Raw genomic sequence first — 20447 nt, 5'->3', positions numbered from 1 at the left:
CACATTTGAAGGGGTATGGGTCTTGGGGTGAACACTATTAAAGTAGACATGCATTAGATTGACTGGGAATAGGTCAAAATGGCTACGGTTGACAGGGTCGGAAGGTCGACAATGGGAATGTCGACAGTCAACATGAATTGTTCATCAGTGCGCCATGCTTCGGGCACTGTGGCACCCTGTGCTTGGCACACTATTATTTACTCCACTCCCTAATGGATGGTAGGGTATGAAATACCGCCTGTTGTGTAATAAATAAATAAGTGACAACTCATGTCGACCTTTCCACGCTGTTGATCTTTGTCATGTTAATCTATTTCTTGTGTCTACCTAACGTATGTCGACCTTCATAGTATCAACCTAGCAACGGAACTTTGAATTAGTAGTCTGGCACAGTTGTGCCATATTGTGTGCCTATATGCAGAATTCCGCAGGGGTGGTACCCACGCCTTTCAGAGAACCATGGGGGTTAACCAGACCGGATCGCTACTGTGCGAATTTGTATGGTGACCGATTATCGAAAGACTATACGTGAATACAGATCTGAGCCCGCATGAGCGCAAATAGCGACAAAGATCAACCATTAAAATAATGGGGTTTTAGTTCATTAATTGATCAATGCAATTCATGAAACCAAACCCCATTATTTATTGGATTATATGTATATAAAGGTGAGTTAGTTTATTATAGTGAGTGTTGATCTATTTATTAGAGCATGTGGTCACAGATCACAGCACCCCAACCTGGGAATGGTCAGTGCAGTTTGTACGATCTTCGTAGGAATGGCGAGTGCGGTGGTACCATTCATGTATGTATGAAAAATTAAAAGGGGGGGTTGATGTCCTTGAATTTACAATTAACAATAGTTCTGCGATCATACCTATATCCAAAATCCAATGACAGACTTCTCAACAATATTAAAAATGATTTGCATATACCAACAGCCCTCTTCCATACATGGGAAGCCTCTCTGCCTATCAGGGCACTGTAAAAATCTATACTGAATCCACCTAAAACAGTACCTGGTTCTATATAGACATGGGAAAATGACAGGTAGAGGTAGACACTGGTCTTACACCAGGTCAATAACATTGTGAAAAACCCATTGTTTATATGGCTCTCTTGTTCTTCTCCCATAGTGCAAAACTATACAGGTAGGTTCATGGGTTTATTACTAAACTGGTACCTGGGGTAAGGATTAACATGAATTAATCCGGAAATTTTCCGTCCATACCACTATCATGTAGGTGTGTGGCAATGGTGCCTCCAGCTGTGCACCACCTCTAGCGGCACCCTCCCATTGCACAAACCCCCCCTCCCGGCACCCTCCCATTGCACAAAGCTCCCCTGCTGCAGCTCCCGCCACCATTAGCACTACATTAGTGACCAGGTGGGAGGCCTCGCTAGGGGAGGTGTGGGGCAGCTTGGGGGGAACTCAGTTCACGAGCCACCCCCGAACCTAACCGTACGTGGCCTGGCACCTGGTCACTAATGCAGTGAGAATAACGGTGGGGAGCTCCAGCGTAATATCACAGGGAGGGGGCGCGACAGGAGGAGGGACAGAACTGGCTGCTGCCCTTGAGTGTCGAATATTGCTGAAGGACAAACCTGCCCTGGTAGGTTTGTCCTGCCCCAGCAAATCCCACCCACTCAAGGGGTTAAACATCAGATATCTTCCATCTGAGGAACATAGCCAGAAACACTTAATTCCGTCTAAGTAGAGATGTGCAGGTTTGGATTTACTCAATCTCAAAGCGGGATCTTATTGGCTATCCAACAGTCACAAGTTTTGGAGCCAAATCATGTGACAGCCAGTAATCAATAAGATCCTGCTTTGAGATCCGGGTAAATCCGAACCTGCACATACCTACTCTGAAGATCTGCCAAAAGTCATACATGCAATTGTATCATCTCGATTAGATTACTGCAATGCCCTCTACCTTAAGGCCCATACACACTTGACGATTTTCACCTGAAAATCGGTCAAAACAGGCGTTTTGACCGATTTTCAGATGAAAATCGATTAGTGTGTATGGGACAGCGACCCCCGACTAGCGATGATGCGCGCTCCCGCATCATCGCTAGAAAAGTCTTTCATCTGCTGGTTTTACCAGCAGATCCAGCGATGATGGATGGCTTGTCATCCATCATCGCTGTGTGTGTGTACGCTGCTGGGCTGAAAGATTAGCCACTTTCAGCCCGGCGGTACGCCCCGCTGCCGCCCCCCCTCCCCTCCCCTCCCCCGCCTGTCATACTCACTTGTCCACGCTGACGCTGCCCAGCTGAATCGCTATGTCCGGCTGGCTGCTGCTGCGGCGGCTGGCTGCTGAAAGCCCTGCTCCCCGCCTGTCTCACCTGCCGTTCCCCCGCTGGTCACCTGTGCGCGTCCTCCCGGGTCAGGCCACATGTGCAGCTGATGCACCCCCCGCCTCCCTCCGTTCTGCTCCACACGGAGCAGCACTGGCCACCAATGGTTTTTTTTGTAAGCCAGTAATATATAGATTGCTGGCACATGCCAGCAATCTATATATTACAGGTACCACTGGGCACCAATGACAACCATAAGCCAGTAATATATAGATTGCTGGCACATGCCAGCAATCTATATATTACAGGTACCACTGGGCACCAATGACAACCATAAGCCAGTAATATATAGATTGCTGGCACATGCCAGCAATCTATATATTACTGGAACCACTGGGCACCAATGACAACCATAAGCCAGTAATATATAGATTGCTTGCACATGCCAGCAATCTATATATTACAGGTACCACTGGGCACCAATGACAACCATAAGCCAGTAATATATAGATTGCTTGCACATGCCAGCAATCTATATATTACAGGTACCACTGGGCACCAATGACAACCATAAGCCAGTAATATATAGATTGCTGGCACATGCCAGCAATCTGTATATTACTGGAACCACTGGGCACCAATGACAACCATAAGCCAGTAATATATAGATTGCTGGCACATGCCAGCAATCTATACATTACAGGCACCACTGGGCACCAATGACTAAGTTATTAGCCAGTAATATATACATAGCTTGCACAGGCCAGCAATGTATATATTACTGCCCACCATGGGTTAAATAGAGCCGGAACGGGGCATAACTGCGTTCCGTCAGTTCATTTTGGAGGAGGAACGTCCGCTCACCTTGCCCTGCTCTCTGTCCCTGCCTGCATCATTAAAGGAGACAGCCGGCAGAGTGGTGGTAAACCCGGCTGTCTCAGAGCAGGTCCAACCACCCGCTGTGCGGCTATTTTGAATGACACGCCTGCTTGCAACTCGCAAGCCACCGTCGCCTGATTGGCTGCGAGTCGCAGACAGATGGACCTGCTCTGAGACAGTTGGATGACCCCACCGCTCTGCCCGGCGGTCTCCTTTAGTGATGCAGGCGGGGACAGACAGCGGGGCAAGGTGAGCGTAAGGATGCAGTGCACATAGCATGTTACCCCTGGCACCGTACATGAAAACCCTAGCAATGAGCATGTAGGTAAGCGGCAGTTATGTGTCATTATATGTAATGGGCATTACGGTGTGTGGCATATGTGTAATGGACATTACGGTGTGTGTCATAATGTGTAATGGGCATTACGGTGTGTGGCATATGTGTAATGGACATTACGGTGTGTGTCATAATGTGTAATGGGCATTACGGTGTGTGTCATATGTGTAATGGACATTACGGTGTGTGTCATAATGTGTAATGGGCATTACGGTGTGTGTCATATGTGTAATGGACATTACGGTGTGTGGCATAATGTGTAATGGGCATTACGGAGTGCATAGTCCCTTGTCCCACAAAGCCATGCCTTACATTTTTCGCAGGCCAGCAATGTATATGTTACCGCCGCCACTGCCCCTCCTCCCCCCGTGTATATTTTGTTATGGCGTACCGTATACATTGATTTCTCCCTACATGCGCAGCTGCAAATGAAATTTTGCCGTGCACACGTTTGGGAGTTTTCCTGGTCAGGGCGGCGCGGGTGTAGTTTACCTGATCGTGGGCTCCGAATATACGCAGCCCAGCAATCAGCTCTGAATCAGGCACCAAGAACTGGAATGCACTGAATAAAATGGCCCTTGCTCCCACCCTTGTAATTCAAACCCAGCCCATTATGTAAATCACCTTTTATGTGAAAGATTTTCAGCAAAGTCTTTCACCTCGTGAAAATCTCTTGCTCTTTGGGAAAATGGCTCAGTGTGTACGCACTACTTTGGGGAAAGATATATCTATCAGAGATTTTGGGAAAGTCTTTTGAAATGAAAATCTTCAAGTGTGTATGGGCCTTTAGTCTAGGAATTGCATTGCTTACAAAACACATCTGCCAACTTAACCAACCAGTCCCACTCTAGCCTCATAACTCCCATTCTTTACTCCACTAGCTGCCTATAAAATGGCGAATAATCTTTAAGAGTAACTTAACGAGTTTGAAAGCCCTACATGACTAAGGCCCAAGGTACCGGAAACAGCTTCTGATTTCATACTCTCCCACCCACTTACTGCGATCTAAAGGTGATGGACTTTTAGCAGTACCTAGAATCTCCCATAATTCATCTGGGGGGGTTGAGTTTTTAGCCATGTGGCTCCGACTCTATGGAGCTCACTTCCCCATACAGTCCGAGAGGCCCCCACTCTAGAATCCTTCAAAAACAGACTCAAGACGTTCCTGTTTACTCAAGCATGTCCGTAATTCCCTTATGTATTGTCTCTGTATTTAATTGTTCCTGCACTGTATTACATGTATTCTATCTGTTAAGCATTTTGGGTCTTATTGGAGAAAGAGCGCTGTATAAATAAAATGATCATCACTCTAACCAGACACAAAACACACATTATCTGCCTTTATATGCTAAGGGTATATATAGGACAAGGATTCATAAGCTATTGGATTGCATTAATGGCACCTTCTAACAGCCACACTGTCGGCCAGATGCCCATTTTCTTATAGAGGTCATGAAATGATTTGGCTGGATCTAAAAGAGCATTATAAAACAAACTAAAAGATTGTAGCTATGATCTGTCTCCATAGCCCTGGAGCAGAAGACAATGCAGATGGCAATGCAGCAGCCTCTTCATAATCCATGCACTCAGGGCCGGCGCCACCACTAGGCAGCTCTAGGCATTTGCCTAGGACGCCGGCACCTGGAGGGCGGCAGTTCGCCCCTCACCCCCAGCGTACTGTGTAAAAAAATTGCTGCCCCGGCGTCCCTGCAGTGCTAGGGCGGTCAGGGGTGTCCGTGCCGTAGGGGTACCTGCGGCGCCGTCATGTGTATAAAGCTGGCTGCGGCCGGCGGGGTCCCTGTAGTGAATAGCAAATAACTAGTGCTATGCGCGCGGCGGCGCAGGAAGCGCTAGTTATTTGCTATTCACTACAGGGACCCCGCCGGCCGCAGCCAGCTTTATACACATGACGGCGTCGCAGGTACCCCTACGGCACAGACACCCCTGACCGCCCCAGCACTGCAGGGACGCCGGGGCAGCAATTTTTTTACACAGGTACCACCCCCCCTCCCCCCGGCACCGGGGCGCCCCCACCCCGACTCGCCTGGGGCGCTCCGGTGCCTTGCACCGGCCCTGCATGCACTCTGCTAATAAGGTTTACCACTGTAAGGGAAAAACAAGGATCCAATACCCCTTATTAAACAGGATGCCCTTTCTTGGTCTTTTTCCCCCCAAACCGGGCTAAAAGATTTGTGAGGGTATGACTCATAAGGGTCGGCTGTAACTAGGTAGACAGCCAATTGGCCTAGTTAAAATGTCGACACATGAAGGTCGATACAAGCAATAGGTCGACATGAGTTTTCATAATTTTGTTGTTTATGTCGACGGAAATGAACATGGACACCGTATAAATGTACTGCTTCGACCACAGTTATATTCTCCCTCTATGTCCACGTGGATACCATTTGTGAGATAGCACCTTAAATCTGAAGTGCAAAATTAAGAAATAGCTTCACCAGAAATCAGGCATGGGGAAACTGTGGCCCTCCAGCTGTTGTTTAACTACACATCCCAGCATGCCTTGCTACAGTTGTGCTATTTGGCCATGCAGGGCATCTTGGGATGTGTAGTAACAGCTGGAGGGCCAAAGGTTTCCCCATCTCTGAGAAAATGGTCCAAATTATACAATTTCTCTCAAATATACAAATAACAAAGCTTAACTGGGAGTAGAGGTGGCATTGCTCAGCCTATGACCTACAGGTAGGCCTATGGCCGTCACAATCACAGACTCACCCAATATTAGCCACCTGCCACACACATAGCTTACATACAGTCAAATAAAGGTGACAGATATTATTGTACATAGATTCATTTCAATAGCTGTCAGGTGTCTGCACTTGCAGCAATGTCAAAGCTAATTGTTTTTATTTTTAAGTGCTTGAAATGAATCCATAAAAGAATATTTCACTTATGGATTGGCATCCAGACTCAAAAGATGCATAAGTATGTAATTTCAACGACCAGAAAAGGCAAAATCGGCTTGGGGGCACATAAGGACCGAAGATGCAGTGTACAGATACATTTCTCATATTCCCTAACATTGCCAGGATGAGAATGGTCCTCTCTTGAGTCTGTATCACCCTTTTCGTTACAGAAGCTATACCACTTGTCATTTCATGTATTTGGCCGCAGGCTGGCTGTGTTACAGTATGCAAGCAGAACAGCTGGGAAATTAAAAAACCCTAATTAACGAATATTAATTGTTGCCTATGTATAGTTCGGGACAACTTTTTAGGGAAAAAAAAAAACTTTAAAGAGCTGTCAGTTACATAATATTATGGGATAGACGTGAAGAATCACTAGGATACGGTCAACCAAATGTCAGGGACTGAAGCTCCAGATGCTGGGAACAGTGCCCATTCAAGGCATTAAATTAGAAATTGATTTGCTTTATCGCTAAGGGGTGAAAAATAACATTTCAAACACTGGGTAGTAAGGATTGGTTAAAATGTACTTGTCTATTTTTTATGATATATATATATATATATATATATATATATATATATATGTATTGTTGCAAATATTTGTCTATGTAACCAGCATGAGATGGGAAAATTACCAACATATGGTGATTGACAGGTTCATGCATAACTGCTTCATGACAACTGATTGGCAGCTGTCAGCTGTGTTTCAAAATCTATTTTCATTTTTTTTTCTATAATCAGAATGTCAAAACAAATCAGGTATTTGTTAAGTTCTTGTTTGTGTACACCAATGTAGGACCCTGGAAAAAAATAGTTGTATTTGAATTGTTCACCAAGGTTGTCTTGTGGCTATTAAAGTTATATAATGTTAATTCTATCACCCTGCATGTTTTAAAACCTGTGCTGCTCCTTTTCTCTGCCTGGGGTGTCGCTCTCTGAAGTGATGCTTCCAGCACAGGTCAGGTCTGCATATCAATGCTCAAATACAGACCATACTGTGCTATAAGCATCGTGGCATAGAGCAAAACCCCAGGCAGAGAACAGGTTTTGTAAGATGCCGGGTGTTAAAATAAACACTAATATGGCATGTGCACTTACCCTCTATGCAGCAATGAGAGGCCTCAGAGAAGTGGTGCTCGTCCCAGATGCCCAGTCGGTCCTATAATGTGCCACCAGACAATGCCTGGGCAAGCAGCACTGGATGGATGATGTATATGGCTGAGCTGAATACAGGGTTATAAATTTCCCATGAGACAGCTCTCATGGACACGGTCAGATCCTGCAGGCCCTCTCTGCACCCAAGAAAACCATGTTAGTGCCACCATGAGCCTTTACTGCTAGATGACACCATTGCTGTCAGTGACATGGTATATACTGCACTGATCCAGGCACCTGGGTTCCTTACCCACTGAGCCAGGGTGACACAGCTACGGGTGCCCCCCACCCTACAGATGCCCTGCACCACTGCTGTGTGTAGGTGCCAGCTGTGCGTCACGCAGGAGGCTGCGGCCACACACGTACGTGCGGCTTCTTGGCTGCATCCCATTGTGTAGCGCATGGGTCCTCAAACTGCGGCCCTCCAGATGTTGTGAAACTACAAATCCCAGCATGCCTTGCCACAGTTTTAACACTCCCTTATAGCAAAACTGTGGCAAGGCATGCTGGGATTTGTAGTTTCACAACATCTGGAGGGCCGCAGTTTGAGGACCCATGGTGTAGCGCTCTGTCCCCTCCTCCTCTCACCTGTCCCTGGCGCCCCACAGGGAGGGTCCCGCTCCACTCGGTCAGGTCTCCGGCTCACGCGTACCGCTACCGGTCAATGGCGGCTCCCCATCTCCCCCGGTGCCTCTCTCCGGCTCATCCCGCTTCTCCCGGTGCCTCCTCGGTCCTGGAGGAGAATTCGTGACGTAACCGGAAGTCCGTGCACACGCCCAGTGCGCCCGCTGCGTCCCCGCCGCGTCACCATTACGTGTCTGGCGCATCGCGTCGCCCAGGCAACAGGGGCCTAGGCGCGTCTAGGGCAAACGGAGGCCTGGGGGCGGGGCTATGGGAGAGGAGGGGCTGCTGTCAGTGTGTGTTGTGAAAACAATGAGCTGTTTATTGCTTCTGGGAGAAGACAATGGGATAATAATAACAACGTGCAGGGCTCTATACAATGCTGTTACTCAAACTGAACAGACCTTGGGACTGATGTCAGTTGGCTGCAGCTGCCCCACGTTGTGTGTCTAGTGCTAAATGTGTATATTCACCTGTGTTCTCAGATACACCCTAGCCCAGGGATGGGGAACCCTTGGCTCCCAGCTGTTGTTGAACTACACATCACAGCATGCCCTACAACAGTTTTAGCTTGGCCATGCTGGGATGTGTAGTTCAACAACAGCGGATGCAAAGGTTCCCTAGGAAACCGCACAGTTCACGTTTTCCAGGTCACCCGACAGGTGCGCTCATTACTGACTGACACATTGAAGGGTTAAATTTGAACCCATGTAGCATATAAGAATTTGCACGTAGAATGCTCTCATTTTCAGTAGACTGTTTCTCTATAGCTACATTTCAAGGTTACAGAATAATAAGTCTGTGTGTCTTATCACTTCCTCACTGAGCTTCTACTTTTAACCCCCCCTTTGGAATTGCTATGCAGTGTGTTCATGCTTAAACTCCTCTATAATCGAAAACCCCCCTTGTTACTCATTTTCTTTGTGTATGATATTTTGTATGCCCTCCTTCCCTTCCCCCCTGTTGAATTTGCCCTGCAGACCAACAGACCAATCAGAATGTAACACATACATATTGTATACTCCCATGTATTATGCTTTTAACTAGCTGCCTTTGTGATATTAAACAGAGTGTTTTCTTAACTCGCCACCGTGTGTTTGGTGTGTAGTTTTAAGATACATTCTCACTGGTACCTAAGGGGCCACCAGGTCGAGGGGCTACACATTTATCCTTACAATTTGGGGGCCAGTCCGGGATCCAGACGATCGTCCCCTGATCGGTAAGATAGAGAATTACTTGTCTGTCTTTTTCCGCTAAGGGATTGCGACCATCTACTGGATCTGAACTCACTCCGTGTTCCGGGAACACGTGACAAGGTAATATTTAAGTCCGGGACTTAATATTACGTAATTGTATGTAAGGAAATTTATGACGCCATAAATGTATCAGGGATACAAGGAGGACCAGGGGTCCACGTCATAAAAAAAGGACCTGGGGTCCACGTAAAGGTAATTCAAGTCCGGGACTTGAGATTACGAAACAGGTATCCGGGATACCGCAATTGAACCAGGGGTTCACAGAGAAAGCCTCCTCGATCTGGTCGCCTAAATTTATGTATGTACATGTTTGTCTGTTAATGTTGCAACTGTGTATTTGTTTAAAACACTCAGTACACGGGTGGTAAGTGTACGTACGCTGAAGTGTTCTGTCTGCCTTACTGTATGTTTTGTATTAAGAATACTCAGTGAACGGGTGGTAAGTGTACGCCACTGAGTGTTATTTTTGTTTAAAGTGATTCTAAGTAGATTTGCAAATTGATTTTGCTACTGAATGTTATTGCTGTTTAAAGTGATTCTAAGTAGATTTGCAAAGTGATTTGGCTACTGAATGTCATTTTGTTTAAAGTAATTTTAAGTACAATTGCGACTTGACTTGTGACAGATATTATTGTGACTATATTGACTGACATACTGTTATATTATGGGATTATATTAGAGTAAAGAAACAGAATATTCCCCGCTTTTACCAGGAGAGACATGTAAAGAATATGTTGCCCGTGTCTCCCCCACAAATTACTATTTTATTAACCCTTGAGTAGACAATTTAGCGGGATAGATAGGATAATTAAAAATTGTCCCAAAACAATAATAACACCAATAGGATGTATAATATATTTAAAGAAAGCATGCAAAGGACGCAGCTTTACCCAAGGAGATATGAGACTCATTGTTAATGATATAATTGACCATTACAATAAATGAGACTGGGAAAAAGTTCCACTTATCAGTGTACCCTCAGTCACACAAACAACTGTAGGTTACCCACTTAATACACAAGAAGGCATAGATGCTATGTGCACATATGAATGAAGTGTTTAAAGCACGCTCATCTCTCCCCATAGCTGTAAGTTGTAAACAGAAACAGTACAAATTTCTGGAAAAGATTCAAGAAGTGCGGGACCGAGGAAGCAGGTCTGCCGCTTCTGCATAATGATAATTTACTTGTTTCCACTTTCATTAATAATCTGCTGCCGATGTATAGCCTCGCTGTGAAGCAGAATGTTTCAACTTAAACCTCTGATACAGTGAAGGATTTTGAAAAAAAACATTTGTATAAAAAGGAAGCAGCAGATTGTTTTGAAGTTAAAAGAAACACTGTCACACCACCACATACCCCGTTCACACGCTTCCAAAATCAAAACAATCCTAGGAGACAGAATAAATCATTCCGTTCTCCTAGAGACAGGCTACCTCAGAGGGCTCCTGCGGGACCCCCACCCAACAGGCAGACAAGCTGCTATAACTGTGAAAGGGATAGCCATTGGGCTAGAGACTGTCCGTTCCCTTCAAACAAACCCCGACAGGTCAGTAACCCCATGCAGCCCAGCCAACCCAGACCTAGAGACAACCCCAGATTTCAGATTGACTGGCAGGGACTGACCTTAAAGGGCCATGACATAGGAAAACATGAATTTACTGTAATATTTGACTGCCTAATCAATTTGCTAGGCAGAGATCTTCTCTCTGTGCTGGAAATCACAATCAGTCCACCAGAAGCAGGAAAGGGAATCGATGTTTCATCACCACACTTGCTCATGACTGACAGTTCTGACCCAAACACAGAATTAGACACTGTAAATCCTCAGATATGGTCAACAGGACCTCAGAGCAATAAACCAATTAATTGTTCCCATTGCACCCACTGTACCTGATATAAACTCACTCATCTCAGCCATCCCTGTAGATGCCGCCTACTTCTCAGTAACCGATTTGAAAAATATATTTTTTAGCATACCTGTGGACACCCAGACACAACTGTTATTTGCATTTTCTTTTGAGGCCAGCAGTTAACATGATGCAGGCTGCCACAGGAGTATATTGACTCCCCTGTTGTGTACAGCATCGTGCTCCAAGCCACATTAACCCCCTGGCACCCCCCCTATGGTTCAGTCCTGCTACAGTATGCAGATGATCTGCTTATCTGTAGTTCAACAAAGGAGGCATGCCGAGAGGATGGTATATCACTGTTAAACTGGCTCTGTGAATGTGGGCACAAAGTGTCAAAAAGCAAAAATGCAATGGTGCAAAAAGAATGTTGATTATTTAGGTTTTGTCTTGACAAAAGGGGAAAGGAAAGTCAGCCCACAACGCATTCAGTCTGTACTGGGTCTGGTCCGCCCAAACACTATTATTGCAGACAGTGGATTTCTGACTGTTCCTACTATGATAACATTTTGAGACAAGCCACACTCAATGACAAACCTAAACAGATACAATGGTCACAAGAAATGTTAAATGCATATGAAAGCCTTAAAAATGTATGTTGATGAAAAGTCCGGCATTGACCCTCCCAAACTATGTTCAACCATTTCATTTATATGCAAGGGACAAAATGTAAAACCATGGCGGGTGTGCTGACAAAAAAATATGGAGGTAAGCTGCGCCCCGTGGCATTCTTTTCCAAAGTGATGCCGGTGTCGGTCCAAGGTATGCCTGCCTGTCTTCAGGCACTGGCGGCCTGTGCAATGGTAGCTGAGATGGCAACCACACTCACCCTAGGCTCACCCACTGTTCTCCATACCACACATAATGTTGTAGCATTACTTAAAGGGCTACACACACAACATGTCAGCCCAGCGTCTTAGTGGAGATGAGGTTCTGTTGCTAGGAAGCCCCTCACTCACCATTAAGTATGCAAACGCATCCTCAGGCCCCGCACCCATTCTAAATGCACTTTTAGGACTAAAGGGCTCCCAGGATGACATTCCTGACGATCATGACTGTTCTGCATCAATAGAGTCAGAGACCTCCCCTAGACTTGACATTTCCCCTGTACCAATACCAGGTTCTGACCATGTATTTGTGAATGGTTCTTGTAGTAGACCCAATGACTCGACATATCAGGCAGGCTACGCAGTGGTACGCCTCCCAAATGACATTTTAGAAGCGAGACCCATTCCATATCAATCAGCACAAGCTGCAGAACTCATAGCGCTCACAAGAGCTTGCCAAATGTAGAAAGATAAACCTGATCACTGAACTACAAAGATCAGCATCACAAAAAGACTTGGATGACTGGTTATTTCCAATATTGCAGAAAAATCCTATAACAGGATTGATCTGCAAAGAGGGGAGACCATGCATACTACAATCAAGCGCCCCATTGTTCATTGCTCACTACCATGGGGTAGGACATTATAGCAAAATCACCACAGCCATACTTTTGAGCAAAGACTTTTATATCACAGATGCAAAAACAGTTGCACGCATACTAACACAAGAAATCATCCCTAGATGGGGATGCCCGCTCCAAATAGATAGCGACAAAGGCACTGCCTTTACAAAAAAATCACACAAGCTTTAGTGAAAGCATTTCAAATAGAGAGGAAATTTCACATTCCCTATCATTCTCAAAGTTCAGGGATAGTGGAGAAAAGGAATAGGACTTTAAAGGACAAACTTAGGAAAGCAACAGGAGGAACATTAATAAATGGAAACAAACCCTCCCCATAGTCCTAGCAGAAATTAGAATGACCCCCCCAACAAACTCTGGGTTATTCACCCTTTGAAATTTTAATAGGAAGACCTTTCCCCCTCATCACCAGACTTAGTGAAATTGAACATGGTGTTATTTGTAAAAATCTTTCTAATCCACAGGAATCAACACATCCTTTCCAGGTCGGAGACAAGGTCGTTGTGAAGGTACTCCCTAGGAACAAAGGTCCAGGAGATTTCACCCACGGTCCAGAGACAGAGATCGTAGCAGTAACCAGGACGGCTGTCCTTACAGAAGAGAGTCCAGTGTGGATACACGCATCCAGGGTAAAGAGAATCCCGAGTAAAGTCCCGGATAGAGAACAGATCAAGGCGAGGTACTAATGGGGGCAGACAGCCCTAACCTCCTACATGATGGAGAAGAGGATCCATCTTCTGATGCCACAAGCCCTGAGCCACTTTCTGGCCTGGACCCTGATGATTTTGTTCGTCATTACTCCCTATATCCCTATGTATAAGACTGAAGTAGATATAACCCAAGATGGTGAACTACTAACCCTATGGTATAACTCATCTAACACTTATACTGATATATTGATGCAATAGGGGTCCCAAGAGGGGTCCCAGATGAATTCAGGGCCAGAGATCAAGTTGCGGCTGGCTTTGAATCCATCATACCCATAATCACCGCAAACAAGAATGTTGCTTGGATTAATTACATTTACTACAACCAGCAGAGATTTGTAAATGATACAAAAGACGCTTTAAAAGGCATTGCAGAACAATTAGAAGCCACATCACAAATGACATTTCAATATCGTATGGCTCTAGATATGATATTAGCAGAGAAAGGAGGAGCTTGTGTTTATATAGGGAAAGTTGAAGGATGTTGTACATATATCCCTGACAATACAGGCCCCAATGGTAAAGTTACTCTAGCTATTAAAAAAAAACTGGAGGATTTATTAATAGAATTGAAGAAGAACTCAGGCATCGATAACCCATGGAGCCAATGGTTTGGATGGTTTGAAAAATGGTATAGAACAGGCCCTTGTTCAATTAGCAATCTATATATTGATTATTCTTACAATTATCTGTATTGTTGTTTTTTGTATTATACTATGTTGTAGAAAACTTGCTACCAAAGGTATTATGTATGAATCCATTGCCCCTGCACACGCAAATTCCCCTGAAGGTTACAAACAATATCTCGCTAAGCACAGAAATAAGGAATTTGGTAAGAAGAATCATATCATCTAAATTCATGATTCTAAGAGGGGATTGAAGGGTTAAATTTGAACCCATGTAGCATATAAGAATTTGCACGTAGAATGCTCTCATTTTCAGTAGACTGTTTCTCTATAGCTACATTTCAAGGTTACAGAATAATAAGTCTGTGTGTCTTATCACTTCCTCACTGAGCTTCTACTTTTAACCCCCCCTTTGGAATTGCTATGCAGTGTGTTCATGCTTAAACTCCTCTATAATCGAAAACCCCCCTTGTTACTCATTTTCTTTGTGTATGATATTTTGTATGCCCTCCTTCCCTTCCCCCCTGTTGAATTTGCCCTGCAGACCAACAGACCAATCAGAATGTAACACATACATATTGTATACTCCCATGTATTATGCTTTTAACTAGCTGCCTTTGTGATATTAAACAGAGTGTTTTCTTAACTCGCCACCGTGTGTTTGGTGTGTAGTTTTAAGATACATTCTCACTGGTACCTAAGGGGCCACCAGGTCGAGGGGCTACACATTTATCCTTACACACATTTTAAAAGATCCACAGGTGGAGCTAATTATTTCAGTTGGCTCTGGGAGGACTCAGGAGACACACAAAACATGCATTGTTTGGGGTCCTGAGGGCGATATCATTAACGATATTGGCAGCAGGTAACTGAGCATACACACTGAATGATAGCGGTAAAATGTAACATTCAGTGATGTCACCGGGACCTACTGAACACAGATCCTAGTCAGACAAGGAGGGGAATCCTAAATGTAATTGAGTGTACATACTGCCCGTTATCTTAAAAGATATTGTTCATATTGGCCCTTGTGAGCGATATCGATTATAATATAGCTTAGTGTATATGCTCAATATCATTAATGATGTGCGCTCCGGTGTGTCGTCTGGGCTGCATGCTCTACAACAGGCCTGGTCAACCTGCGGCTCTCCAGATGTTGTCAACTCCCTGCTGGAGGGATTTCAGCAAGGATGGAGACGCTGCCCCCCGCGCTGCTGGGGGGATTCAGTGAGGATGGAGAGGACGATTGGGACTCGCAGCACCCGGAAGCTGCATATCAGTACAGCAGGTACAGCGCTCCGGGGGGTGCGGGCACCCGCCGCAGTATCGCCCGCGCACCCCCCCCCCCCCCGTGACGTAGTAAGTGTCGACCACCGCCCCCCCTCCGGGAGGGCGGCGCAGGGGGCTTTGCCTGGGGCGGGCGGGGGGCTTGCACCGGCCCTGCTAAGATCAAGTGTAGTATCTGTTCTCATCAGTGGGTCTGGTCCGGACCCTGGCAGAGAATAGAGAAAGGTTGGACCAAGCATCTTGCTACTGAGCTGTGGAGCCTCATGTTCTGGGTGGATGCAAGGTCTGGCTGAGTATCGATGCCCTGTTGGGGGAGGGAATACCATTCTTTCCACTGGTAGGGAAGGGAGAAGCATCGGGCTTAGTAGATGGGGTTCTTGTTCGGGGGTCTTTGGCCTCTGAGGGAGAGTCACTCGAAAAGCCCGGTCTAGTATCCACTCCCAGGAAGACGGGAAAAGCTGGGATCGACTAGATTGCTCTCTGGTCTGTGGGCCTGGTACCCTCAGTCAGAGAGACAGCGAAAAGCCCAGCCTAGTTCTCAATCCCTGGAAGATGTGAAACACTCGGACTGAGTAGGTGTTTTCTTCTTCTTCAGTTGGCCTACTGGCCACTGCAGGGGAGACTCATCGAAAAGCCCGGTGGAGTATCCATTCCCATGCCGGGGTCCGGAAAGGGCCTGCTTTGTGGAGCAGAGAAACACTTGGTTGGACGCTGACTGGCCGGCTGCCTGGAGTCTGAGGCTGCATTGTGTCCCCGGGGAAACTCGGGGGTGCCGAACCTGCACGGGTGATCCCAAAAATCACCTTGCACAAGTAAGCACTTGCACTGCGAACTTCCTCTCTAGCTTAGGCTGCACGTCCTTACCTTGTCCTTTTGGATGGGGTAGGACAATTTTTCACACCCCCACCCCGGCCTTCTGGCTGGGGTCCTCTTTATTATTTATTTATTTTCCTTCTTCACGTTCGTCACTTTTCACGTTTTCTGTAGTGTGTCACGTTTTTTTGGGTTGTGTGGTTGACCCTTATGGGCCTTCCATTTCCCCAATGTACCGAAGCTCTCATCTTTTTGGGGAGAGCTTCGGTCCCCTCGAGGGTGACCCCGAGCCGCAAGGCGGAGGGAAGCCTCATGCGGGTCTCTCCAAACCTTTGGGTGCGGAGGACCCACTGTCCTAACCCTTCCGGGGGTTGAGGAAAGCGGGTCTCTCTAAGCTTCGGCGAAGAGGGCCCACCGATCCCTTTTTCCCCCTCTTCGGCCTTATGGCTGAGAGGGGTTAGGGGAAAAACGGGGCCCTTCTCCTTTGGGAGAGGGTCCATCGATCGCACGGCCCCTATGCACGTGTTTAGGCATAGCACTGGTGGTGGGAGCACACCTCGGGCTCAATGAGTTTCTTCAAACTCTGGCTCTTTAGTTGCTCTTTTAGCCCTTTCTCTCCCAGTTAGTGTCTTCCTTACAAATAGAAGGGGTTTGCCCTTAGAATAAAGCCAACTGACTGGTGGCACATGGTTATGCCACCCTTGTTGCATGCACACACCTGAATGCCATGGCTGCCTCAGTTCATCCTCGGTGGTCAGGGGGTTGGTAGAGTAAGCATATACTCTTACCCGATGTTAGGAACATATTTATCTACTTTTTATATCTCCAGGAGAAGCCCAGAGTGGAGATGCTGATGTGCAATCTCCGACATCATCAAGCCTCACCTCTGTTCCAGTCAAATGCCGCGATTCGTGGGTCTACGAAGGAGGACGGGGTTAAAATTATGTGATTTGGGATTTGTGTTATTTTAGCTCCACGATTGCTGGTGTTTGTCGGAGGAGCGGAGGAGGATGCAGTGGTTTGGGGAGAATGCGGGAGCCTTGGCCCACCTTTCCTGGAGCCTCATGGTCGTTCCGTCAGGGCAGGCAGATATGGTTCTGAGTAGACAGACAGCACTGTGAGGATGTTATAGTTGGAGTCGTAAAGCTAAAAGCTCCATCCCCAAATTAAGTGGGGGGTGTCTAGGTACTGCTAATAGTTCTTTACCTGTACCTTGGACTGTGGTTATATGGTTATGTTCTATGGGGTTGACAAGGTCTAGGTCGACCATTAATGGTTGACAGTGACTAGGTTAAATGGTCGACATATCATAGGTTGACATTGGCAGAAGGTTGACACAAGCTTAAGGTCCACATGGACACTCAAAAAGTCAACATGAGTTTTTCTCTCTTTTTGGTGTCTATGTCGACATATGTCAACATGGACACTTTATAAGTGTACCGCCTCCTTCTGCATGGCTTGCTGCAGTCCCCATGCTTCAGGCATGGTGCATCGCTGCGTTCGGCACACTATTATCTTCAAGAGGGTGCTAAATAAATAAGAAGTGGAGTCTGGTTGCCCTTAGCAACATCCCATGTGATATAGAACTCCCATCTTTGTAAATTCCCCCTCGGCAATGAGCATGTAATCCCACTTGGTAATGAGCATGTAACCCCTGGCAATGAGCATGTACCATAGTACAGGAGGGAAATTTTCTTCAAAGGAAAATAAGTAATAGAACACGAGGACATGCACTGAAACTGGAGGTAGGTAGGTTCAGGGGAAATGTTAGAAAGAATTACTTTACAGAAAGGGTAGTGGATAAGTGGAATAGCCTCCCATCAGAAGGGGTAGAGGCTAAAGGCCCCCATACATAGAGGCGATTTGGTCCGATTTCGGCCGATTGCGACCAAATCGCCTCTCCCTGACATGCAGTCGGGTCCAATGCGCGGCCCTGTGCGCATCGGACCCGACTAGGTGGTCGGACCGGCTGGTCGTCCGACCACCCGTTCTGGGGCGGGCGGGAAGCAGGGACGCATGCAATCCATCACAACGGATCCCATGTGTCCCTGCCGCCGGGGAGGTCACTCTGTCGGGTGTTCGTACACTGCTGCAAGACGTCGCAGGCAGTGTATGGGCACCTTAAGACAGTAGAACAATTAAACATGCTTGGGATAGGCATATAAATATCCTTACAAAGAAATAAGGAACAAAAGGGTTGATATTACCTGAAGGATAAAAAAGTGGAAGACTAGATGGGCCAAATGGTTCTTATCTGCCGTCAAATTCTATGTTTCTATGTTTAAACCCCTGGCAATGAGCACGTAGGTAAGCAGCACTTATGTAGCATAATATTTAATAGGCATTATGGTGTTTGGCATAATACATAATGGACAGTATGGTGTGTGGTTTAACATGTAATGGGCATTATGGTGTGTGGCTTAACATGTAATGGGCAATATAATGTAAATTTTTAATGCGCTCCTTTGACACGCAATGTCCCTGTTTGTGAAGCATATATAAAATTTTGTCTCAATCCATTTGGTATAGTGTGTATTTTTGTCTCAATCCGTGTGCCATAGTGACCCCCAGTATAAGGGGGTTACTATTGTGTTGCATGATTTCTATAAGGGGTATATGGTGAGGTATCTTAGGTGACCACATAAAAGGTGCTGAAATGTTGCCAACCAAGTTTTGGCTTTCAGTAATTTTTTTTGTGACTGGAGTGCCGCATCACCCCGTAAGTATCTCAGGACATCGGTGTCCTGCGGGTGCTCCTTCGGAGGGCACCCGGCAATCTATCTCCCTGCATCCTGTGAGTGTCGGAATTTGTATATATGCATAAACTGTACCAGCACTTTTCTTAATCATTTTGGAGCCTTATGTGTGCTGCCTACTTTCCTGCAACCGTATAGAATGGACTCACCCCTAAGGAGGTAACCCAGATTTGGGACAACGGAGTGCCAGGGAAGATATTGTGTGTGCGTGTGTATGTATATATGTGTATGTTTGTGTGTGTGTGAGTGTGTGTGATTGAAGGGTTAATCAGCCATCTTGTTTCTCTGTCTTATAATTTCTGTCCCTGCTTATCTCAAGAAGTTATGTTCTGGCTTGTTTCCAGTACTCGCTTGCTATCCCGTACTCTGTAACTTTCCTCAGAAACCGTACATTCTGTGATTTCTCATAACTTTGCTACATACTCCCCTACAAGGCGACGTATAAGCTAACAGATGCTGTTATTCCCCTACCTCTGCACCAAATATTAACCAATCATGTAATTGAACCGGCGCCGTATGTATAAATATGTTGTTTTGTCATAATTAAATCAGAGTTAACCTTGTGTCTGTGGTCCTCGTTACTGGTCATATCATATGAGGTTACACTCTCACGGAGCTCTAAGGGGTTTTCACACTGAGGTCAAATAAGGTAATTAATATATGAGGAAATCGATACATCGGCGCATGATCGATTCTCCTTCAAGCTGGGGGCTCGTCCGGGATTCGAAGTTCATTCCTACACGGTCGTCAGCAGACTCCAAAAGTCTACTCTGAGACCGCTGTGAGGTTACGGACAAACTCGATCCTGAACCTATGACTCTATCCCCGGGGGATATCGGATGTCAGTTCATAGAAGTTAAAATCTTCTATCTTTGTTTTGTGTACACACTGATCTAGGATCAGATACCGTACTTGGAGTACGAAGAGACCAGGGGTCTTTATCCAAATAGAACCTTATTTTGAACACCCACTATTTCATTGGCCAAATTTTCTTACTATGTTTAGTTTAAAGTATAAGTTTTTCTTGTTTCAATATCCTTGTGTGATTGGTAAGTATACACACTTGTGATATCTGTATTTCTTTGTAAACCGTGCGGCTGGTAAGTTGACGCACAATAACCCCTTTCAATAGTCTCATTGATTACTGTATGCCAACAGACTTGCGGACTTTATGCTCCCTCACTCTTAAGGGTAACGCAACGTGAGGCTTCATATACAGTATTCACATAACAACAAGACTCTGTCCACCGTCACGTAGACGGTCTGTTGTTTCACTAACATTTTGTACTTTTATATTTAATGGGATGTATCTAGAGGAAATATAGTTCATATAATATTCAGATAAAGACCAACCCTCACAGTCTGCTGCCACAGGTCCCGACCTGCCTGACTGAGACGGTGCCCCT

The 20447-nt window shown here is 45.9% G+C and overlaps 1 protein-coding gene across 4 annotated transcripts in view; it reads right to left on the bottom strand.

Annotated features, from left to right (window-relative positions):
• Positions 1-8401, bottom strand: part of MAPK8 (mitogen-activated protein kinase 8) — a 50865-nt gene extending 42464 nt beyond the window's left edge. For 2 of the 4 annotated variants that reach the window (XM_083146051.1, XM_083146050.1), the window contains exon 1: positions 8188-8401. The gene's annotated coding sequence lies outside the window, so the exon portion shown is untranslated. Of the gene's footprint in view, positions 1-7542; positions 7900-8187 lie in introns of those variants that run through there. The other 2 variants (XM_083146054.1, XM_083146052.1) reach the window with 2 other exon arrangements.
• Positions 8402-20447: the final 12046 nt, after the last annotated feature.

This window comes from Crinia signifera, chromosome 6 (assembly GCF_055691185.1).
Source record: "Crinia signifera chromosome 6, ASM5569118v1, whole genome shotgun sequence".
Classification (NCBI taxonomy): Eukaryota; Metazoa; Chordata; class Amphibia; order Anura; family Myobatrachidae; genus Crinia; species Crinia signifera.
Note: the sequence above shows the minus strand (reverse complement) of the source record. Positions and strands in the feature narration are given on the sequence as shown.